We start from the raw sequence: 21,503 nt of genomic DNA on the forward strand, positions 1-21,503 counted from the left end.
TGAGCTCAATTTCCCACAGTGTGATCATGCAGCATGTCACGAGCTGTTTTTATTTGTTCATCACTAAGTCCGTTCTTCTCTTCAGTCAAATTCTGATTATTAAAATGAGAGTGGCAGTTCATACAGGTGGCCACATAGAAAGCATTAAGGCAAATATCCATGTGTCTGTGTGTGTGTGTGTGTGTGTGTGTGTGTGTGTGTGTGTGTGTGTGTGTGTAATTGTGTGTGTGTGTGTGTGTGTGTGTGTGTGTGTGTGTGTAATTGTGTGTGTGTGTGTGTGTGTGTGTGTGTGTGTGCGTGTGCGTGTGTGTGTTTGTGTGTGTGTGGACGGTTCGATATGCCCATACAACTGGTTTGGAACCAGTTCAGATTAACCTTAAGGGTCAAGTTGGAGGGAGCTGGAAAGAGTAGCAGAGCACACTACAAATTTATCCAGGCAGCCTGGCACCTTACAGTAAAGCCTATAAGCAGATCATCTGTCAGGCGGCCACAACAGACGAGCCATTGCTGACTGTTCACTAAAACAGCAACATGAGTGAATTTGTTGTAGAGTCGTGCACATTGTTTCTTTTCTAGTCATCTGAGTAATTCCACTGAAACTCCCAGAGATCATCATAACATCAGTAAGAATCCAAAAAAATCTTCACGATGGAAATAGTAGGATTACGGGAATTCTCTGCAAAAATTAGATCAGATCGTCTGACGCATCACACTGAAAATCATTAATCATATTCACGCCTTCTGTTATGAGACACCCATTGACCCGGACTGCAGTTATGTCACAATTCTCTCAGCAGGTTTCTTTGCTGAATTGAATTAAGAATTAACTGGCAGTGGTAAGGCTTTCAGAGGAAACCGGAGGGCCCGGAGAAAAAAACAAACAAGCACGGGGAGAACATCCCAAACAGAGGTACTGGGTTCAATATCAGCTCTGGCCTCCTAAGTTTGCATGTTCGTCCAGTGCTTGTGTGGGTTTTTGCCGGGCCCTTTAGTTTCCTCCCACATTCTAAAAACATGGACATCAGGCTGATCGAACACCCCAAATTGTGAGCGTGAATGGTTGTTCGTTTCTGTCTGCCCTGTGATTGGTCTGCAACCAGTTCAGGGTGTACCCGGCTGTTTTTATTGTTTCAAGATGAGTTGCGACACCATTAAGAACCATTCATAAAAAAATACTGACATTATTCATTGTTTCTTTATGTTATTTCATCATTACAGACAGAAGATGACACCTTGTAGTAAGCGGTTACTGCCTAGCCCCATTGGATTTTGGATGGCTTCATAAATGTGGGACCATCTGAGGCCGACTCAGCGCTTACCCAAAGCAAGGTTGCCATCTGAACAAAGCAAGGTTGCCATCAGGTGTTAGAAATGTTTCATTGCTTTGGGAAAGCCTGACAAGTTGTCAGTGACAACGTCATCTCGATTGATGATTGTCATGATTGCTCAAAATCCATTATATATTATCTATGGAATTTCATTGCAACCAAGGAATTGTACTTCATTGGTTTGTATGATTTGCATGGTCGTTAATGTACATTTACATGCGCGGCAAAAACACAACTGGAGCAGGGTTTTACTTTCTGGACCTGGATTTGCAACCTCTACTCATATTCTTTCACATCATCGTCCTCTATGCTCTTGGTCTTTTTCAAATTATAGCAAAGCTTCAACAATGTCATGATATAATATTGAATAGTTTAATCTTATAAGTGTCTCATTATTTAACTTGGTGACACTAAAAAAAAGCCTTGACTGATTTTGATCAGTCAGATTTCTGTTCATGTATTGGGCAATTTGGATAACACGATGGATGATATATACAATGTCTTTATTCCTTTCACGTGGCAAGACGGTGGTGGATAGTTTTATTTTCTGTACATGAAGCAAATGGACAGAAAAGATCCAAAATATGCTTCTTGACAGGCTTCTTACAAGTGTTGATGTTTCTGACAAAGTGTTGACATTTAATTATTTTATATATCAATAAAAAAATACAGTATTATACACTTGTATTTTGAGCACAACACTTTCCCCCCACAAATTATTAGATTAAATTGATGAAAATTATCATTTTATCGTGAGAGCGGCTGCCTTTCCAGCAGCTCATGTATTTCTTTTTTCTACTTTCATTCCTTTCATCACTTTGCTGCTGTGAAATGTAAATTTCTCCACTGTGAGACTAATAAAGGCAAATCCAATCCAATCACGAATGACTGTTGTTGTGACTGTGTATTCGAACATCCAACTGGGTCTCATGTATCATGTGACAATCCTACCATCTAGTGGTTATAATAGATAAGTACACTAAATATACTCTGAATTCCCCGATTTCAATGTGATTCTTGGCTGCATTTTGTGTACCGACAGGGACACGGGAATAAATCATTGCTGTTGAATTACAAACAGGCATTTTACCTTCTTTGTCATACAAATAAAAGAGGCAGCAAGGAATGGCACTTCCTTGTATCCAGAAGTCAGAGCTATTCTGTCCATTGAAATCAGTCACAGTGTGCTTTGTTTAGATTCCAAAGCTCGTTGTTTTCCCAAATGAATTGCAGAATTGTCCTGGATTAGCGGAAACTGTGATCTGGTGGTAAAGCCCCAAACAAGTACTATATGAACCATCGTTTGATTTTTGTTAAAAAAATGTCCCCCACAAAAGAAATACACATTTGGGAGGGTGACCCAAAAAGATGTGTCTTATTGAGTCCTTCACTGCCGCAATGTTTTCTCCCGAAAGAGGAGTGTGTAAAAGTGATTGACAACTTTGTGAGATGAGTACAGGTTTGCTTGCAACGAAATGGTGGACATTTGGAACACATCTTGGGAAAGCCATAAATTGACTAAAAAATGACAGAAATAGCTGAAACTCCGGTAAATGGTCTTCCATAAACTGAATAATGTGTGGTTGTAATTAGAAATAAATAGCTTTTTAATCAAAGCCACAATTTACATTTTCATGGTTACGCATCTTTTTGGGTCACGCTGTATTTCACCGAATAGATTTGCGGCATCACGTGATGCAAAATTCCCTCCCAGTCACTGTCTTACCCCCTAGAACTGAGTGCCAACAACAAGATGCTTGTAATCATCTTGTCAAACGGAAATTGTTGTGGCTGTTGCATCTGAAAATGGCCATTGCTCCTGATAATTGCTATTTGAATGACAGCAACACCTTTCACAGTACAGTACTGTAATTGTGGAGGGAGAGCTGATGTGTGAGTGTGGCCTGGTCTCAGCAATGAGTGTGAGGATGTGCAAAGCCATAATTAAACGTGGCCCCTAACATGCAACACATGCCTCACACGCTTTAAAATGAATCTATGTTCACCCAATCTCAATGAATTTCATTTTCACTCCACATCTGGCCGTTCAAGCACGACATTTTGCGCATCCTGAACTTCTGGCTACTACATGTGTAACGGAGTTGTGCACTAAGATTATTAAATTATGACGGAAGTGACACAACGGTGCACAGTGTGGCACCAAGTCCCACCCATAGTTTTCAGAACAACTAGGACGAGATTTATGGTGAGTCGCATTTCTCTGATGGTCTGGATTAACGCGCATTTTCATGACAATATCTTATTTTGTTTCCCCTTTTGTACTGTCTAGTGTTATCTAATTAGTTCCCTGATTCCTTTCGAGTCCAGATTACTTTTTGTGTCATTATTTAATTCACGTTTTGTCAAGTGGAACTTTGAAGCACATTTGCTTCATACTGCTTTTCTGTTGCACAGTTAATCCAGTCCATCAGAGAAATGCGACTCACCATAAATCTCGTCAAAGTTGTTCTGAAAACTATGGGCGGGACTTGGTGCCACACTGCGCCGTTGCGTCACTTCCATCATAATTTAATAATCTTAGTGCACAACTCTGTTACACATGTATGGTCCAACATACAGTACATCTTATCCACAACTTCCTCTAACTATAACTGATCTCCTCTTCTACCACTTGGATCCCCACAGATAAGTTTGAAACATTGCTTTCTGAATTGATTACCGACTGGCTTTGTACACTTTCCATTGTTCTCTTGAAGCGACGTCACACTTCCGGGTCCAATTGAAGGAAAATATTTCCTTTGTTGAACATCCATCCAACCATTTCCCTATCCGCGTATCCTCACAAGGGCTGCAGGAGGTGCTGTAGCCTATTGCAGCTGTCTTTGGGCAGGAGGTGGGGGGGGGGGGGCAACCTGAACTGCCAGCCAATCATAGGGCACACATGTCCAAAGAACAATGGTGGGCCGTCAGGGCCTGCAAGACCTTCTCTGCCGGCCTAAAAATATCTGAATCACAGATGAATGTGAATTATATGATACAGTATACATAAATAGTTCGGAATTGTTTGTCAGCACCTTTCATTGCTTTTCACCTGTTGTGCTGCTTCCAGGTGTGTGTTTTTGTATTAAAGTATTTAACCAATCACATTTCAGCCATCATTTGTTACCAGGGCCAGAAATCGACCTGGGCGCCTTCACAATCAGTTCTGCAGCCCCTGGGGCATCAAAATCAATGTCAATGAAACTATTGCTTTAACCAACCAGAGATCGACTTGGCAACCCAAGGCCTGCTCTAAGGCGCTGGAAACGTCAGAGTTTCCGCAAACTATGATTTGCTAGTCACATGCATATCTAGTCACTAGCCAATCATATTATCACTAGACGCTAGTGAACACATACTGGCCAGAGCTAGCACTCTGTATCTGTAGCAAGCTGCATAAGCAAATATATTGCGTTAATTTAATAGCGGGTTTGTCAACCCACAGTAGCTGTAGGAGGAGAAGAAATGTATTTGGTTGCAGATATACTGTTAAAGCCATTTTCAAGACGGACTTTTCAAGAATAGATATTGCAATTCTATGAGGTTATCATAAATCCACACGTTCATAGTAAAAATTTGAACAGTTTAAAGCAGGGGTCGGGAACCTATGGCTCGCGAGCCATATATGGCTCTTTTGATGATTGCATATGGCTCGCCGATAAAACTAAATACATATTGTCGTGTTTTTTTCGCCGTTCATTTCCCGTTGGGGCTGCAGTTGGCGGAAAGCGCAATTTTGATTGGATGACACTGACCTAGAATGCCCGAAAGCGCCATTTTGATTGGATGAGAGTGGCCGTCATGTTAAAACCGGTAAACGGCCCTTTAAATGAGCCCAACTAGTGCACTTCAGCGTGAATGCACCGGAACATTAGAGGGGAGAAAATGTTCTGATTCTAATTTGCAATGAAACAATACCATCGATGAAACAGTCGAATGTCAGTGACATTTTAACAAGCCCACATGTTAACGTTAGCGTCAACATACTTCTGCGAGAAGTAGATTGCAGATAGCAAGTGTGGAAGCTTATTAGCCGTGTGCAGACTAGCTAGCAGTAACTTCGCCTCTGGACCGGCATATTGAATTTCATTCCGATCGTTTGCCTGGATTTTTACCAATCACGAGGAACGGAAAACCATTCATGTCAACGGTGAGTACTATCAGAAAGTTATTTTAAATAATACATTCTGATATTTTGTTGAAAAGTGGCCGCGCGTGCATGGGTGTGTGTGCATGTGGCTCTCACTGAAAAACATTTCGAAATATTTTACTTTTATGGCGCTCTTAGTCAAAAAGGTTCCCGACCCCTGGTATAAAGACAGTATTTCTTCAAGTCTCAAGTTATAACCTGGCCAACGACACACTCTAGTGGGCATGTAGTAATATTACACACCATTCGCAGCTCATTTATTCAGACGTAGCACGACTGGCCAAGAAGTTACATGCATGGCCCACTACTGCCAAACAACCGTGCACGCTCACATTCACACCGAGGCACAATTTACATGCACGGTTTTTGAATTGTGTCAGGAAATGTCCAGAGAAAACCTATGGAAGCACATAGGAGAACATGTAAACTCTACACAGAGGCCAGATCAAACACAAGACCTCTGAATTGTGGAGCCATTGTGCTAACCAGTCGACTGGGAATATGAAACAACCGGTCTGTGTACAAATGTGTTTTTATGGCTACATTTAGCTGTTGGGGCTTTTGATCACTTGCCTTTTGTATTCCATAAATTAAAATATTTATACACATTCCAACATTGGAATTGGGGTTTGTGGTATGTTAAATGGCAATTTTCAAGTAACAGTCAAGCCAGGGATGTGCATACTGTAAAGCTAGTCTCATTTGCCCTATGGTTTTATCAAAGGGTATATGTTTGTTGGCCTCCTGTAATGCTGTTGTCCAGCCCTGTTAGGGTCAGCAGAGTGTAGCTCAAAGTTACAGAAAATACACATTGAAAGAGGGCATCATATAAGGGCAAAACAAGGAACGGAGCTCTTATATGTATATTAGATGGAGGCTGAACTTCAGGCATCACTGCATATCTCCAAACACACGGAATTACTTTCAGAACTCATACAATCTGGCCACCTTTGACTGGAGATGGATAATTAGACATTCTTGGTGTTCGGTGCAAATGGAATCAGAATTATATGTGAAGATGTCGAACGAGAATCTGTGAGGTGACCTCAGACGGCACACATTCTCCTTGTCAACCATTGTCCTTCAATGATGGGAGAGGAAGTGTATGGGGGCGACTGGCAAATTGACATTGGGGCTCGCTGAAAGGACAACAATCAGGGGCACTGAGGATTCATACAGTCAAGGATGATGCAGTGGCGGCAGTGATGTTCTATGCATGCTCAATATTTAATGACTTGTTTTATGAGGAGAGTTCATATATTTGATGGTGTATTACTTGATTAATTCAGAGGAAATAAAATTGTTATTAATTGTTAAAAATTGACCCATCAGTTTATAATGCAAGAAAACATACTCATTTTTGAGTTATAATACTACATACTGTCCGGTGTGAGCATGAGTGTTACCGCCAAATTTGATGGCTCGTTAGTAAAGGTTTATGTGGCCAGGCTGTGGTAACTTTTCACATTTTCATGCTTTGAACCTAATCACTTGCGTACGACCTGTTCACATGATTCAATGGGTTTATCGCATTGCGTTATTTTGAACGCATCTATCTATCTATCCATGCATCTATCCATCCATCCTGAGAGAGAGAGAGGGAGAGAGGGAGAAAGATTTGTATTTTCACAGAAACATGATTTCCATCCCATCTGAACACTGGACAGTGTTACCCCAGCAAATTCTGAGATGCTTGTTCATGTTCTCTCCACAGCAAAGCCCATCACTTGTCTTTTGAGAACAGCGATTAAAGATGATAAATTGCTCTCTTCAGAGAGCCACCTTACCCTGCTACTTTAAGTAATGATGCCGCGTCCGATAAACAGCAATTTAGACTTATAATTTTGACAATCATCAATTTGATGTAAACTCGCCATTTTGAAGAATGTTAGAAAAATGATGGTTTTTTTTAAACATTTGAACTGATTTGAACAAATCAGAATCATCTTTATATATATATATATATATATATATATATATATATATATATATATATATATATATATATATATATATATATATATATATATATATATATATATATATATATATATACATTTGAACTGCAGCCCTTGTGAGGATACGCGGATAGGGAAATGGTTGGATGGATGTTCAACAAAGGAAATATTTTCCCTCAATTGGACCCGGAAGTGTGACGTCGCTTCAAGAGAACAATGGAAAGTGTACAAAGCCAGTCGGTGCTGACATACACCAGAACAGTTCAAATGTTTAAAAAAAACAATCATTTTTGATGATTAATGATGAAAGATGATTATAAAGATGAGATGATATAGATGATTCTGATTTGTTCAGAAATAATTAAGTGAATCCTTAAAGAACACTCACAGAATATCAAAGCTCACGTCATTTTTGTATTTTTACCTTGGGTAAGTACAGTGAGACCTCAATTTACGAACTTAATTGGTTCCCAGACAGAGTGTGTAAGGCGAAAAGTGTGTATCTCCAATAGGACACCATTAAAATGGGAATAATACGTTCCCGGGTTTCCATGAAATAGCGTTTTTAACTAAATAAGCCTTAAAACTACATACAACTGTCATGATCTGGTTGGCGACCAACGGGGGGCGCTGTCGGCCCCGCCTGCACCTGCACATGTGCTGGTCGTCCCGATCAGATTGGCGACCAACGGGTAGCGACGTCAGCCCTCTCGGCAGCCTCGCAGGTGCTGGTCGTTATAATCAATGTCACTTAAAAGGACACCCGGCACGACCATCCGTGGTCGGTTCACTGTTTGCTGCTTGTTTGTTGCATGCATTGTGTATGTGTTTGTTTAACCTTGGCGGACTTTTACTTTTGGTCTTCTTTTGCTACGTTGTATTTTTTTCCATTCAGATGATTTTGATGTTTTACATTTTGTTCCTGCTGACTTTATTTTAATACAATTTGTCAAACAACCTCCTGCTCCCTCCTGCCTGCTTTTTGGGATCCGCACCCGCCATCACCACCCCGCAAACCGTGACAACAACATACAGTAAAGTCTCGTTATATTGATATCGGATATATCGATAATCCCGGTTATATCGATACTATTTCTATGCACGCACGGAGAAAATTACATGCAAACAGGGTCGGATATATCGATAGTCCCGGTTATATCAATATTTTTTCGGACTCCCTTGAATATCGATATAACGAGACTTTACTGTATCTTATTCTATCACATTATCGTTCATCATGTTGATGATTGTCATAGCCAGTCTTTTCTGGATGGAACTGTTCGGTAAAAGCCTGCACATCATTCCACTTTGCCAACATTGCCTTCTCCTCCTCGCCCTCAGATGTTCTCGAACCATCCGTTACTGGCTTTAAAATCCTCAATAAGCGCCGAACTTCCAGGTTGGTGCATGGCGTGAATTAGCCGTGCTTTCTCGCATAAAATAGCTTTACTCACACTGTCACCGGATAGCTGCTTTTCGTTAATACAAATTAACAGAAGTTTTTCAACTTCTTCGATTGCCCGAGACCGTCGCTTTGAGAGCACGGAAACACCTTTTGCAATAGACGCACCTTTGATGGCTTCTCTGTTCCGTAGAATGGGAGCAATGGTTGACTTAGCATAGCCGTGCTCGGCCACTAAATCACACAAACGCTCACCTCGTTCATGTTTTTCAATTATCTCCTTCTCAGTGATGGTGATTTTATTTTGTGTCTTCTTGGGCTTAACACGAGCCTGTGGTGTTTTTTTTTCAGTCCCATCATAGTAAAATTATCAGCAAAAAGTAGGCGATCGACGTGTGCATTCATTGAGAGGGGGTGTGGAAAGTAGCGCCGGCTGGAGCGCTGTTCGGTCGTGTGCTTCCGCCGAAGATCACTCCGCCAGCCGTGGTGGGTGTGTATTATGAAAATAGTGCTTATTATAAGGTTTAATTTTCATAAATTTGACGTTCTTAAGACGAAAAGTTTGTAAAATAAGGTGTTTGTAAGTTGAGGTCTCACTGTATTTTACGATCGCAATTTCCAATTTCTCCTCAGAAATAAAAGAGTGAGGTATTTTAAATTATGCATGGTGTCAGTCCTCCCGAGGGTGGCATAGCCTGTCTGCCTTTTCTCAGGGTCTTTGTTTAATGTGCCTCTGGGAAAGATTGATTTAAATTTTCCTTACAATAAGATCACCTTTCTATTGTGTGTCGTCTTTCTCTTTTCATCATGGCTTCACAGGATAATCTCTAAGCTCCAGTCAGGGGAATTGCAAAAACGCAATCATGTGCCAGCAAGATACTTTTTGGGGGGATGGAGGAATCCGAATATTAATGTATGACAACAAGACAAGGTCAAAAATCCTAACAATAAAAATTATAAAACAAAACGCAACCAAAATAGACAAAACAAATGATCAATATTAGAAAAACAGGCATTGAAATAAACTTGCGCAAAAAAGGCCAGCACATAAACAACAACAACCAACAAAAATGTAAAGGCCTTCACAGTTTACAAGGTGAAGCAATCATAGATACATTTCCTGTCACGAACCAATTGGTTAAGTATGCATTTGAAGCCTCAACCAGACCCCGGTCCTTGCCCCTTATCTTTTCTCAGTGAACAGTAAAATCCTGTGAAATATAGCAATCCCACCCATGAAGAAGTCATCTCCAAGAGGACCAGTGTAAGCAAGCACACTATACGCAATGCTCAAGCTCAATTCCTCTCATGAACACCACTTCACACGCGTCTAAACTACTGAATAAAACCACATAAGAGGGAACATTCGGCACAGGGGTCTACTAGTAAGCATGTCGGCCTCACAATGCAGAAGTGCAGGGTTTGATTCCGGCTGTCTTTCTTCTGTGCAGTTTGCATGTTCTCCTGTTTGCCTGCATGGGTTTTGTCCGGTTAGTCCGGTTTCCTCCCAATAAAAAAAAAAAAAAAACATGCATTGCAGGCAGATTGAACACTCAAAATTGTCTATCGGTGTGAGTGTGAGTTTGGTGGTCTTTGTGTGCCCTGCGATTGTCGAGCAACCACTTTAGGCTGTCCTCTGCCTACTGCCCAAGGACAGCTGGAATATGCCTGCGTACCTTGTGAAGAAAAGTGAATTAGAAAATGGATGAATGGAATAGGGAACGTCCATCACTAAACTGCTGGGAAAAAAGGACTAAACGCCCCCTCTCCCTCCCCCTTTCGTTCTCTCTCTGTCCCTGTCTCTTTCTGTCTGTCTCGCTCTTGCTGTTTTCTTCATGCTTCCTTTTATCACTTTGCTGCTGTGAAATGTAAATTTCTCCAATGTGAGCGAGATTAATAAAGGCTAATCTAATCTAATCTAATCTAATCTAATCTAATCTAATCTAATCTAATCTAATCTAATCTAATCTAATCTAATCTAGCGGGTAATGTAATGTCATGTTATGTAATGTAATCTAATATACCAGGCAATCTAATCTAATCTAATCTAATCTAATCTAATGTAATGTAATGTAATGTTATCTGATGTGATCTGATTTGATCTGATTTGATCTGATTTGATCTGATTTAATCTAATCTAATCTAATCTAATCTAATCTAATCTAATCTATCAAGAGTGAAGATATCGAATGTTATTCATTTTCTCTCACCTTTGAAGAGTTTATTCATATGGGCCATTTCTCACCTCTTTTTCTATTTACCTTCCAGTAATTGCTTGTTGATCTGTTTGTTTTAAAAGGCAGTCGTCATCAGTGATTGAAGATACCAGCCAAATGCTGTAATCAAGTACACTCATTTTACCCCTGTCTGTTCGCTTCTCTTGCTTTCTTCGCTATCACTGTTATCATTCAAGAAGGCATTTGTGAAATACTGTTTATATGTTGTCCCTAGGTGTGAGTGTGAGTGTGAGTGAATGGTTGTTTGTCTCTGTGTGCCCTGTGGTTGGCTGGCAACCAATTCAGGGTGTCCCCCGCCTGGTGCCCGAAGACGGCTGGGATAGACTCCAGCACCCCCCGCGACCCTAATGTGGATAAAGCGGTACGGAAAATGAATGGATGGATGTTTATATGCTCCTGTTACATTCCTCTTTATAATGTATGATTAAGTATAATTCATCGTATTGTGGCGGGCACTAGGACCAGGCATCTCACCCAGCAGGTGGATGGGAGGGGGCGGGTTTATATCACATATATTTCACTGCTTTTTCTGTTTGAGTTAGATCCACTCGGATCAGGGGGTTAGGCAGCGTCGAGCCTTGGCACCTAACCGCTGATGGAAGAAGCAGATGGTTTTCCCGCTCTCCTCTGCGATGTGTCTACGTGTAGCACTCGTCCCGTGGTTCCGCAGGAGTGGCGTCGGCGAATTTTTGATTCTATTCATTCCCTCTCACACCCTGGCGTACGGGCATCAGTCAAACTACTTGGGGCCAAGTTTGTCTGGCCTGGGTTACAAAAAGATGTCAGGAAGTGGGCAGCTGCATGCGTGGCATGTCAGCGCGCCAAAGTCCACAGGCACACCCGGGCAAGCCTGGAAACGTTTCCAATTCCGGCCAGGAGATTTGACCATGTCCATTTGGATCTGGTCGGGCCCATCCCTCCTTCGCAGGGTTGCACACATCTCCTGACTATGGTCGATCGGACTTCTGTCGTCCTGGGTCGCATGTTCCGGTACGCCATCCAATATCACTTAGGACAGAGGCCCCCAGTTTGTGTCCGAGCTCTAGTCAGCCATGGCGCAGTCCTTGGGTCCGCGTTCCTGGTAAATTTCTGCCTGAAACTTCGGGTACACCTTCTTTCCCCCTTTTGCCAGTAGAGCCCCTGACTCCAGCACCATTTCACCACTGCACCATTTCACCAAAATATTCGTTCTGTTTGCTCTTAGGTCAGCCCAGTTTGTCTTTGTGTGTCACAATGCCCACCGCTCTCCCCTCCGGCCGCCGTACGATGGCCCATTTAGAGTGCTCGAACACGGTGAAAAGAGTTTTGTGCTCTATATGGGTGGCCGAAGGGAGGGCATTTCAATAGACAGGCTCAAACCGGCTCATTTAGTTGCAGGCGAGGACATTTCGCCGGCCCAGGTTCCAAGTCGCGGACGCCCTCCGAAACCTCCAGCCTCACCGCGCCATGGCAGGGTTAAGTGTCGGTTAAGGGGGGGTTGGCGGGCACTAGGACCAGGCATCTCACCCAGCAGGTGCACGGGAGGGGGCGGGTTTATGTCACATATATTTCACTGCATTTTCTGTTTGAGTTAGATCCACTTGTTAGCCGTTGGAATAAACACGTCTCCACATTTAGTCGTGTGTGCTCCTTCCTCAACAGCTACAGTATCACTGTTCTGGACACTATTTTAATTCATTTTTTGAACTTGTGCTTCTTAGTAAAGACCATCATTGAGGATTTTACTATTACATACAGTTTCTTCTAAAAAGCTCATGGCCTTTTCCTTTTTTTGGAATACACATTCTCTAAATATTATAGTCTTACAACAGCTCTTGAGGGTTTGTTATTAAAGTGCTACAAAGTCATGGAATACATATCCTTTTTTTGTTTTGTACCTGGTGTTATCAAAGTTGCTACTGACAGTAATTGCATGATCTGATTATTATTCAAGGTCACAGTTCAGAAATGTCTGGCAATAACATTCAATAAATTTGGATTTTACATAAAAATGGGATAAGTGGAAGTGGTCTATACTCTTGTTCTTGATACTTGAAAATACCAAGAGTCTCAACATGAGTTGCGAGCCCAACTTGCTACATTTGAACAGAGAAAGTCAACGAAAACAAGTGACACAAGAATGAAACCGAACAACATACACAAATTCATTGCTGTACTTTGCATTGTTGGGCTCCATCGACCAGAAAATGTGGTTGCAAAGTTGAAAGAAAACCTAACTTAAATTGAAGTGGCAACCGATATGAGATTGCTCAAGTCTAGCAATTAAAAGACCCATCTACCTATCCATACATTATCTTCTGCATCATATTTTGACTTAAAGGACAACCAACACCATTTTTTTGTTTCCGAACTGACATCAGAAAAACGTTTTATAGCATCTAAAATACCCAAAACACACAGGCTGATATTTTTAGTCAAATGCAAAACACCAATAAAAATGACTTAAATTTGCCAGTAATGAGCTTGAAACTGGATTGGATTGGATTGGATTGGATATGCCTTTATTAGTCTCACAGTGGAGAAATTTACATTTCACAAAACTGGGGAGATTAAGAAAGTCCCGCCCCCTTGTTCGTGACGTCACGTTAGGTTTGGCCCACCCACAAACTGCCTTGCTCCAGAATCAAAACAATGGCTTCCAAGAGTTCAGATTCGGAGAATGTGCTTTCTTGTTACTCATCCAGTTATGAATATGATTCAAATTGTTCTGAAGAAGAGAGCATAAGTGTTTGGGATCGATTAAAGAAGTCCTTCCCTGTCAATTCGAGCCGTCTGCAAGCGATGAAACTGGTGAAGATCTGGACTCCGATGTAGCACCCCAGAAAATGCACAAGTATATGGAGCCGCTCATCAGTGCCAACCTTCGGTTAAAGCTGCCCGTGATTGGTTAAAATCCGTGGTAGAAGACTGAGGGGTGGGTTTTACGCACACACACAAAAGAGACAGCGGCACAATTTGAGCAGCACACGAACATCAGAGATGTTGAGACGAGAGAGAGCTCGACAGTGCTACAGAGTAACAAATGACACGGTGGAAAGTGGATGTTTGTCCGATCGGTTTGCTCCACTAATATGGTGATTGCTCTCTTTCACCAGGTGAACTCACAGTTAGCATGCAGTGTGACTAAATGAGTAAACATGCATCAAACTTCCGCTATCCAAACGCCGAATAGCTAACTTTGATTAGCTTCATCGTTCGCCTCCGCTGGTGCTCAACTGATCTGGTCCGTTGCGAATGGCTGCTTTGTCCGCTGGGAATTTACGTAAATTTACACCTTCTTTATGCGTGTTACCGCAATTGGCTGCCACATAATGATTCACCATCACGTTATTTGTGTAGTTTTCCTTCTAATTTCGTGATCAACACAGTGTTTTCAGGTGAAAAAAAGCAGCCAAAATGCATTGTGTGTTGCTTTCTCGCGACGTCACTTCCGGCATCGACATCAACTCGAAAACAAGACTTCATGAATATTCGGCGTGACTTTTAAAAAGTAAAATATAGCTAAATACAGCGGAATCTTTGTAAAATGCGGTCAGTAGGAGTCATTTGAACTGATTTAACAAATTGTGGACGCAACTTGTCGGGAGGTATCGGCGGCACAAAAGTGACTGCCTTTCAAGCAGCTCATATATTTTGTTCTTCTTTTGCCTTTCCCCTTTCTTTCATAACTTTGCTGCTGTGAATTGTGGCCAAAAAGGTGATCTAATCTAATCTAAAAAAATATCCAGGGTCTGTTGAGGCAGTAACTTTAGCCAATACATCGCTCCTCATCCAGCTCCCTGGTAGTCATCCTGAGAAGATCTTAGCCTAGCAAGGACAGGAGGTCTCTGCATTGTGCGTGGGTCTTTTGCAAGACCTTCTCTCGGTGGGACGTGCATGGAGCGAGGTGTGCAGAAGGCATCCTGATCAGATGTCCAAGCCACCTCATTGGACCCATCAATGCGGAGGAGCAGCGGCTCAACTCTGATCCCTTGTTGATAGATCCAACTTTGTGATCGAAGACATGTTTGAATCTAACTTGTTTGAATGTAAAAATCAAGCAGGAACCAAAGTAGAAAACAAAAAGATTATTTAATCTTCCGGACAGTGTAGAGACATGTTACTCCATCAAGGGAGAGCGGCGAAAGCGCGAATCCCTCCCTAACCTGAGGGAGTCAGTGACATGCAGTCAGGGGAGGCAGGTGAGTCCGTGCCTCACCTGTCATCATGGAAATATCAAATGAAAAAAAACAGTTATATTTATTTTGTGATTTGTAGTTTAACGTTCTTTTCCATTTAACTTCACCATTTTTGGATTTGTCTTCAAAATCGCTGAATTTTCACATTTACCGTTCAAATACTAAGTATAGACGAGCAGTGAGGCAGCAGCCGGATGAGCCTCACCATGGATTGCACAATTACTATGCCAACTGTGCTGGCTTGCTCTGCAGTGAGACCGCATTGCTGTCCCTCTGCATATCGCTATTAAAGTGTTCAAACACGTTTAATATATGAACTAAATTTCTACAGTTTAGCTGGTGTATATAATGTAGAGTCATTGTACATTATAAACACTGTACTACAGTGTTTATTTTATTTTTATCAAAACTGTGTGCATAGGTGAGGCACAGAGTTCTACGGCCTCATGACAGGGGCTGCTGGTGATTACAGAGATTCTTCTTGCACCTCCTCGACTGCAGAATAATAGAATTAGTGACAGCAAGCTACAGTTAAGTTAAGGCAGCAAGTTAAGTGCAACCATCCAGTCATTTTTTTTCATGTTGCTTGGCCTTATTTTCAGAATGGAGGATTACATATCTAAATTGAAAGAAATAGAGATACTTTTAAAACTGAAGAAAGATAAGGAAGGCTTCTAGAAAGAAGGTATCGATGCCTTTCTTCAGATGGAGCGGCGCATGGACTTCATTTATAAGTAAAGGTAACACGATAATAACACTGTTTTAATTATTTTTTCTACGCTACAGTTTATATAAAGAATGCTGACATGGCATTTTAAACAAAACACATTGCCAATCAAATGGTGAATAAGCTACTCTGTAAAGTTCATGTTTGTAAATCAGACTGTGATTACGTCAGTCCCTCATCGGCCATGAACCTCACCGCACATCACTGGAGGGAGTCATACGGCGGGAATGACATCACTTCAAAAGAACCTATCAGCTACTAGATAAAAAGGTGAAAGTACACAATCAGGCTGAACTAAGAATGTTTAAAGTAACCGTTCACACAAAACTACAAATACGTAAAGTAACAACTTAGACTAAACTAAAGAAACACAAAAGAGTAGAAATTAAGGATGTGTATATAAAATCGTCCCATCACTTGTCCTATGACCGTGCTTCCCACCCAGTTTAAAATAGCCAGAAACAAACATTAAAAACAAAGATTTGTAAATCTCTGCAGCAGAACACAAAGCATTTGCCCTCCAGAGGGTAACTTTTCAAGCCATTCAAAATAAAACTCATTTTATGAAGGGAACGGTATGATTAAGTGTTAAGGAAACCAGATCTCCTGATACGAGCATGAAAAAAGAAAACAAATAACATTGTCTCCAGGGCAAAATTACCAAAGAGCTGTGATGAAGTGACCCTCAATTTATTCTATCAGTGGCAGACAACTGCAGCTAATATGAATTGCTAATTTGAACCCAGTTTCCTGCTGATACTTCCTCAGATGAAGTGGAGGACCATGTAATTTGTTTGCTTATGGGATATTTATTCTGTTTATATACTAATTAATGTTTGACATCCACTTGATTTAGTGCATCAACTAATCTTCAAATTAAATGCCTTCTCATCATGTTGTTTTTACCAGCGAGCGGGCAGATTATATTGAATATTATTGGCCAAGTCAATGGCCTGTACTCAATCCAAGAGGGAATCTTTTACACTTCAAAGACAAATGCGATAAAATTGACAACCGAGCAATGAAATGGAAAGGGATGCAAAGCACCCGAAGGGAGTAAATTTGGTTAATTTGGTCATGGCCTTTACCTTGGTTGTGTTGACCTTACTAACATCTTTGTTATCTATCATAGCTGTGTCCGGCGCCACCAGGCCTGGACATTAGGGATATATAAATGGGGCCGATACGACCAGTCAGACTTTAGTTCGCTGACGAAGCCTCTTGGATAGGAGGCGAAACGTCCGAAACCTTCACTTTGTACTGATGACGGCTGAAGAAACCTTCTCATCGATAACATCTTTGTTGGCTTTTTGTATGAACTTGTCACAATGTTATTAAATTCAGGAACTTCAATGTATAATCATGAATCACTCAGTTTAAAGAGTTTGATGTTTCTCTTTATTTGTAAGTAGGTTCGTTGTCAGATCTTCCAGGCAGGTGACGCGCAGAGCTTGATCGTGGCGTGGAGTTGAACAAGTCGTGCCGTGATGTCCGTCCGACGCCCGGCATGAGCCGGGCGTGAGCCCGAGATGACTCTGATGTGATTCTGCCTCGTGGTTCGCCCAATCTCTCTGTCCCGCGACAGCTCCTTTTATACAATTTGCAAGCGTGTGCTATGCGTCAGGGTGATACGCACATCAAGGAGATCAAGGAATTGAAAGACATGAAAGTGTTGAAAGGTGCACTTCAAAATCATACACGCGTGTGACGCAACAAGTTCAGTTTCAGGAGCGCAGAAGAGAAGACACTGAAGTCTGCCAAGGAATGAGCAGACTGCAAGAATTCAAGGTCACACACACCGAAGTCTAAATCCACAAAATCCAGGGTCATTTTTCACATAGCACTACATCATAGTAGATTTAGGTAAGGATCCGGTGTGAGAAGGGGAGAATAATGTGTAGTTAGGAATTGCATGCAATTATTTATTTATTTTTGAACTTTGAAGGAAAATATCACACTTTCTTTGCTTCTGCATGCATATCAGTGTGATGACATGTCCAAGCAGGAAATGTATAAAAAAACAATGCAAAAAGATTAATACTAAATTCATACAATTAAAATCTCAAATCTTGGTATGGTTGGCTTCAAGAAAATGAGCAATTTATTTATTTGTCCTCAGTGATGCCGTGTTTTATGTGGGTATCCTCGTAGGCTCATGTGAATGTGAATCTGCCTGTTCAGAGTACCTCACAGTTAGCATAAAGTAGATAGAAGACTGTTCCAGCCAAAGGAAATTGTGATGCCAAAAATGTTCAGTTAAAATGACATTTATTCATATTGTTTTCCAGATAACTTTCATCTGCTTTGTATTCATTGAGAAAGCAATTTCCTTCATGAATAGGCAAAAACGGGTGTGTGTAACAAGGTGCATCAGAAGATGGATTAAAGCTAAAGATCCAACAAAAGACTTAATCATATCTTATTGGAGAATTCAGGAAAGCAGACATCTTATTTCACCTCAGAATCATTTCAGGGAAGTATTTGGAACACTGACGAATGGATTAGCTCTTGCAGAGAAAGAAAGATCTGTTCCACTACCTCATCTGCTCACTATGTTACACTGTTATTTTCTATTTCTGAATTTAAGATGAACTTAATATTCTACTACAGTATAGTCTCGTTAAATCGATATTCTTGGGAGTCGGAAAAAATATCGATATAACCGGACTATTGATATATCCGATCCTGCGCCGAACTGCATTAAAAGTGGAAATAAATGGGGGATATTTGATATGGCATGTAATTTTCTCCTTGAGTTCATGGATTGCATATGTAGCATGCTTTTGTACTGTCGTGAAGTAAAAAATAAACTTATGCATTAAATAAAAATGCCATTTATTATTTTCATAACACATTCTTGCAATAGTAACTCTGAGTAGCACTCGACATTGTTCTGTACACACCAGAGAAACTACGAACGCCAGCATGTACATACTGTATGAAAAATAGTGATTATTGCAAGCGATAAATATATCTGAATACAACACAATTAAATACAGTAAAGTCTCGTTATATCGATATTCAAGGGAGTCCGAAAAAATATCGATATAACCGGGACTATCGATATATCCGATCCTGCGCCGAACTGCATTAAACAAAAGCCGCCAAAAGAGGGCAGCCAAGCGCCATATAAGAAACGGAGCTGGCCATTAGCTCCCTTTTTTTTTGGGTGAGAGATGTTCCCCCAATGTTGCCTCAAAATGGCACATATAATTCTTTAATGATTGTAAACATGTATGCTTTAATCTTCAGAACTACAGTGTATTTGAAACATATTCATAACTGGATGTGTAACAAGAAAGCATATTATCCGAATCTGAAGCCATTGTTTGGATTCACAAGCAATGCAAGACGTCTTGGCGTGAAGTCATTTTTATTTGCATTTGAATAAAAAGTGACATCGGCTGTCCTTTAATACACAGTATGGAATGTTAATAATTTTCAAAATCATCGCGCTTCAGCAGACAAAACAAGAAACATTGTTGCAAAAAACGATTGCATTCATATACAGTACAGTGGGCATGTACATAACACAACAGGGAAACTGCAACGCTTACATCTTACTGTATTATGTATACAATTTAAAAAAGTCATCAATCTTCTTCTGCTTCCCATTTTTACCTTTTAACACAAACACTTCAATCCCGTCTGCTACACACGAGCTAGTGTCTGAAAATGAAAATGGCTCTGCTACACGGGTGCTGGGCACGTAACAAAGTCACCTGACCAAGTCGACCAATGGCGCGACTGATGGCGTGACACGTAACCAAGACAAGTGACCAAGTTGACCAATGGCGCGACCGATGGCGTGTCACGTGACAAAGTCACACGGCCAAGTCGACCAATAGCGCGACCGATGGCGGCTCATGTGACCAAGTCGACCAATGGCGCGACCGATGGCGGCTCACGTAACAAGACACGTGACCAAGTTGACCAATGGCGCGACGGATATATCGATATAAACAACAAAAATGGCCGGCGGGGGATGAAAAGGAGCACCGTAATAACCAGATTATCGTAATAACCGGGTATCGTACTAAACTGTACTAATTATACATAAAAAGACTAAAAATGTGCAAGGGAAATGAAAATAGTATCGTAATAAGCGGTACTATCGATATAACCGATATCGATATAACGAGACTTTACTGTACATAACAAAACAAAAACTGCAACGTTTACATTACTTACATTGATCAAGTATTCTGCGGCACGTCGAACTCTTTTGCAATGCAGGATTTTGCTTCTTGAAGGATTCTCCTCCGCAGCCACTATTGCCTTGTACTTCGTTGCGATGTCACAATTCTTACGTTTCCCCATGGTTGAAATTGGTGTTGAACAACTGCATACTGTATAAGAAGACTACATTATGTTTCAGATACTATTGCAGCTCTGCTACACAGTGCAAGACACGAAAGCTGGTCACGTGACCAACGGTTTTACCGATACAGATTTCGCTAATGGTGGTACTGTATGAAATCCTGATGCAAATATCGATTCAGCTTAAGATGCTTTTGTACCGATATAAGCAGACCAAATTGGCTGGCGGGATATGAAAAGGGCACCGTAGTAACCGGATTATCGTAATAACCAGGTATCGTACTAATCGGAACTAACGATGAGAAGGTTTCTTCAGCCGTCATCTGTACTTTTTGAAGGTGTCGGACATTTCGCCTCCTATCCAAGAGGCTTCGTCAGCGAACTAAAGTTTGACTGGTCGTATCAGCCCTATTTATATATCCCTAATATGTCACATTAGGGATCACCTTATATATATATATATATATATATATATATATATATATATATATATATATATATATATATATATCATATATATATATGTATAAGTCAACTTCCATAAGGACTGTTGGTAACTTAACCTCTGGTGCTGTTCGGTCGTGTGCTTCCGCCGAAGATCACTCCGCCAGCCGTGGTGGGTGTGTATTATGAAAATAGTGCTTATTATAAGAATTTTCATAAATTTGACGTTTGTAAGACAAAAAGTTTGTAACTTAAGGTGTTTGTAAGTTTAAGTCTCACTGAAAAGTAAAGTATATCGATATTCAAGGGAGTCCGAAAAAATATCGATATAACCGGGACTATCGATATATCCGACCCTGTTTGCATGTAATTTTCTCAGTGCGTGCATAGAAATAGTATCAATATAACCGGGACTATCGCTATATCCGATATCAATATAACGAGACTTTACTGTATATATTAAAAAAAAATCCTCGTCTCACCCACCATGGGTGGTGTCTGTCCCCCATTTCAGCTCGGGTCCTCTACCAGAGGCCAGGAAGCTTGAGGGTTCTGCGCAGCATCCGTTCTGTTCCCAGCACTGCGCTTTTCTGGACCGAGATATCCGATGTTGTTCCCGGGATCTGTTGCAACCACTCGTCCAGTTTGGAGGTCACTGCCCCGAGTGATCCGACCACCACAGGCACGACTGTCACCTTTACCTTCCAGGATCTCTCCAGCTCCTCTCTGAGCCCTTGGTATTTCTCGATTTTCTCATGT

The sequence above is a fragment of the Hippocampus bargibanti genome, linkage group LG04 (genome assembly GCF_051943395.1).
Source record: "Hippocampus bargibanti isolate YZ-2025 linkage group LG04, ASM5194339v1, whole genome shotgun sequence".
Lineage (NCBI taxonomy): Eukaryota > Metazoa > Chordata > Actinopteri > Syngnathiformes > Syngnathidae > Hippocampus > Hippocampus bargibanti.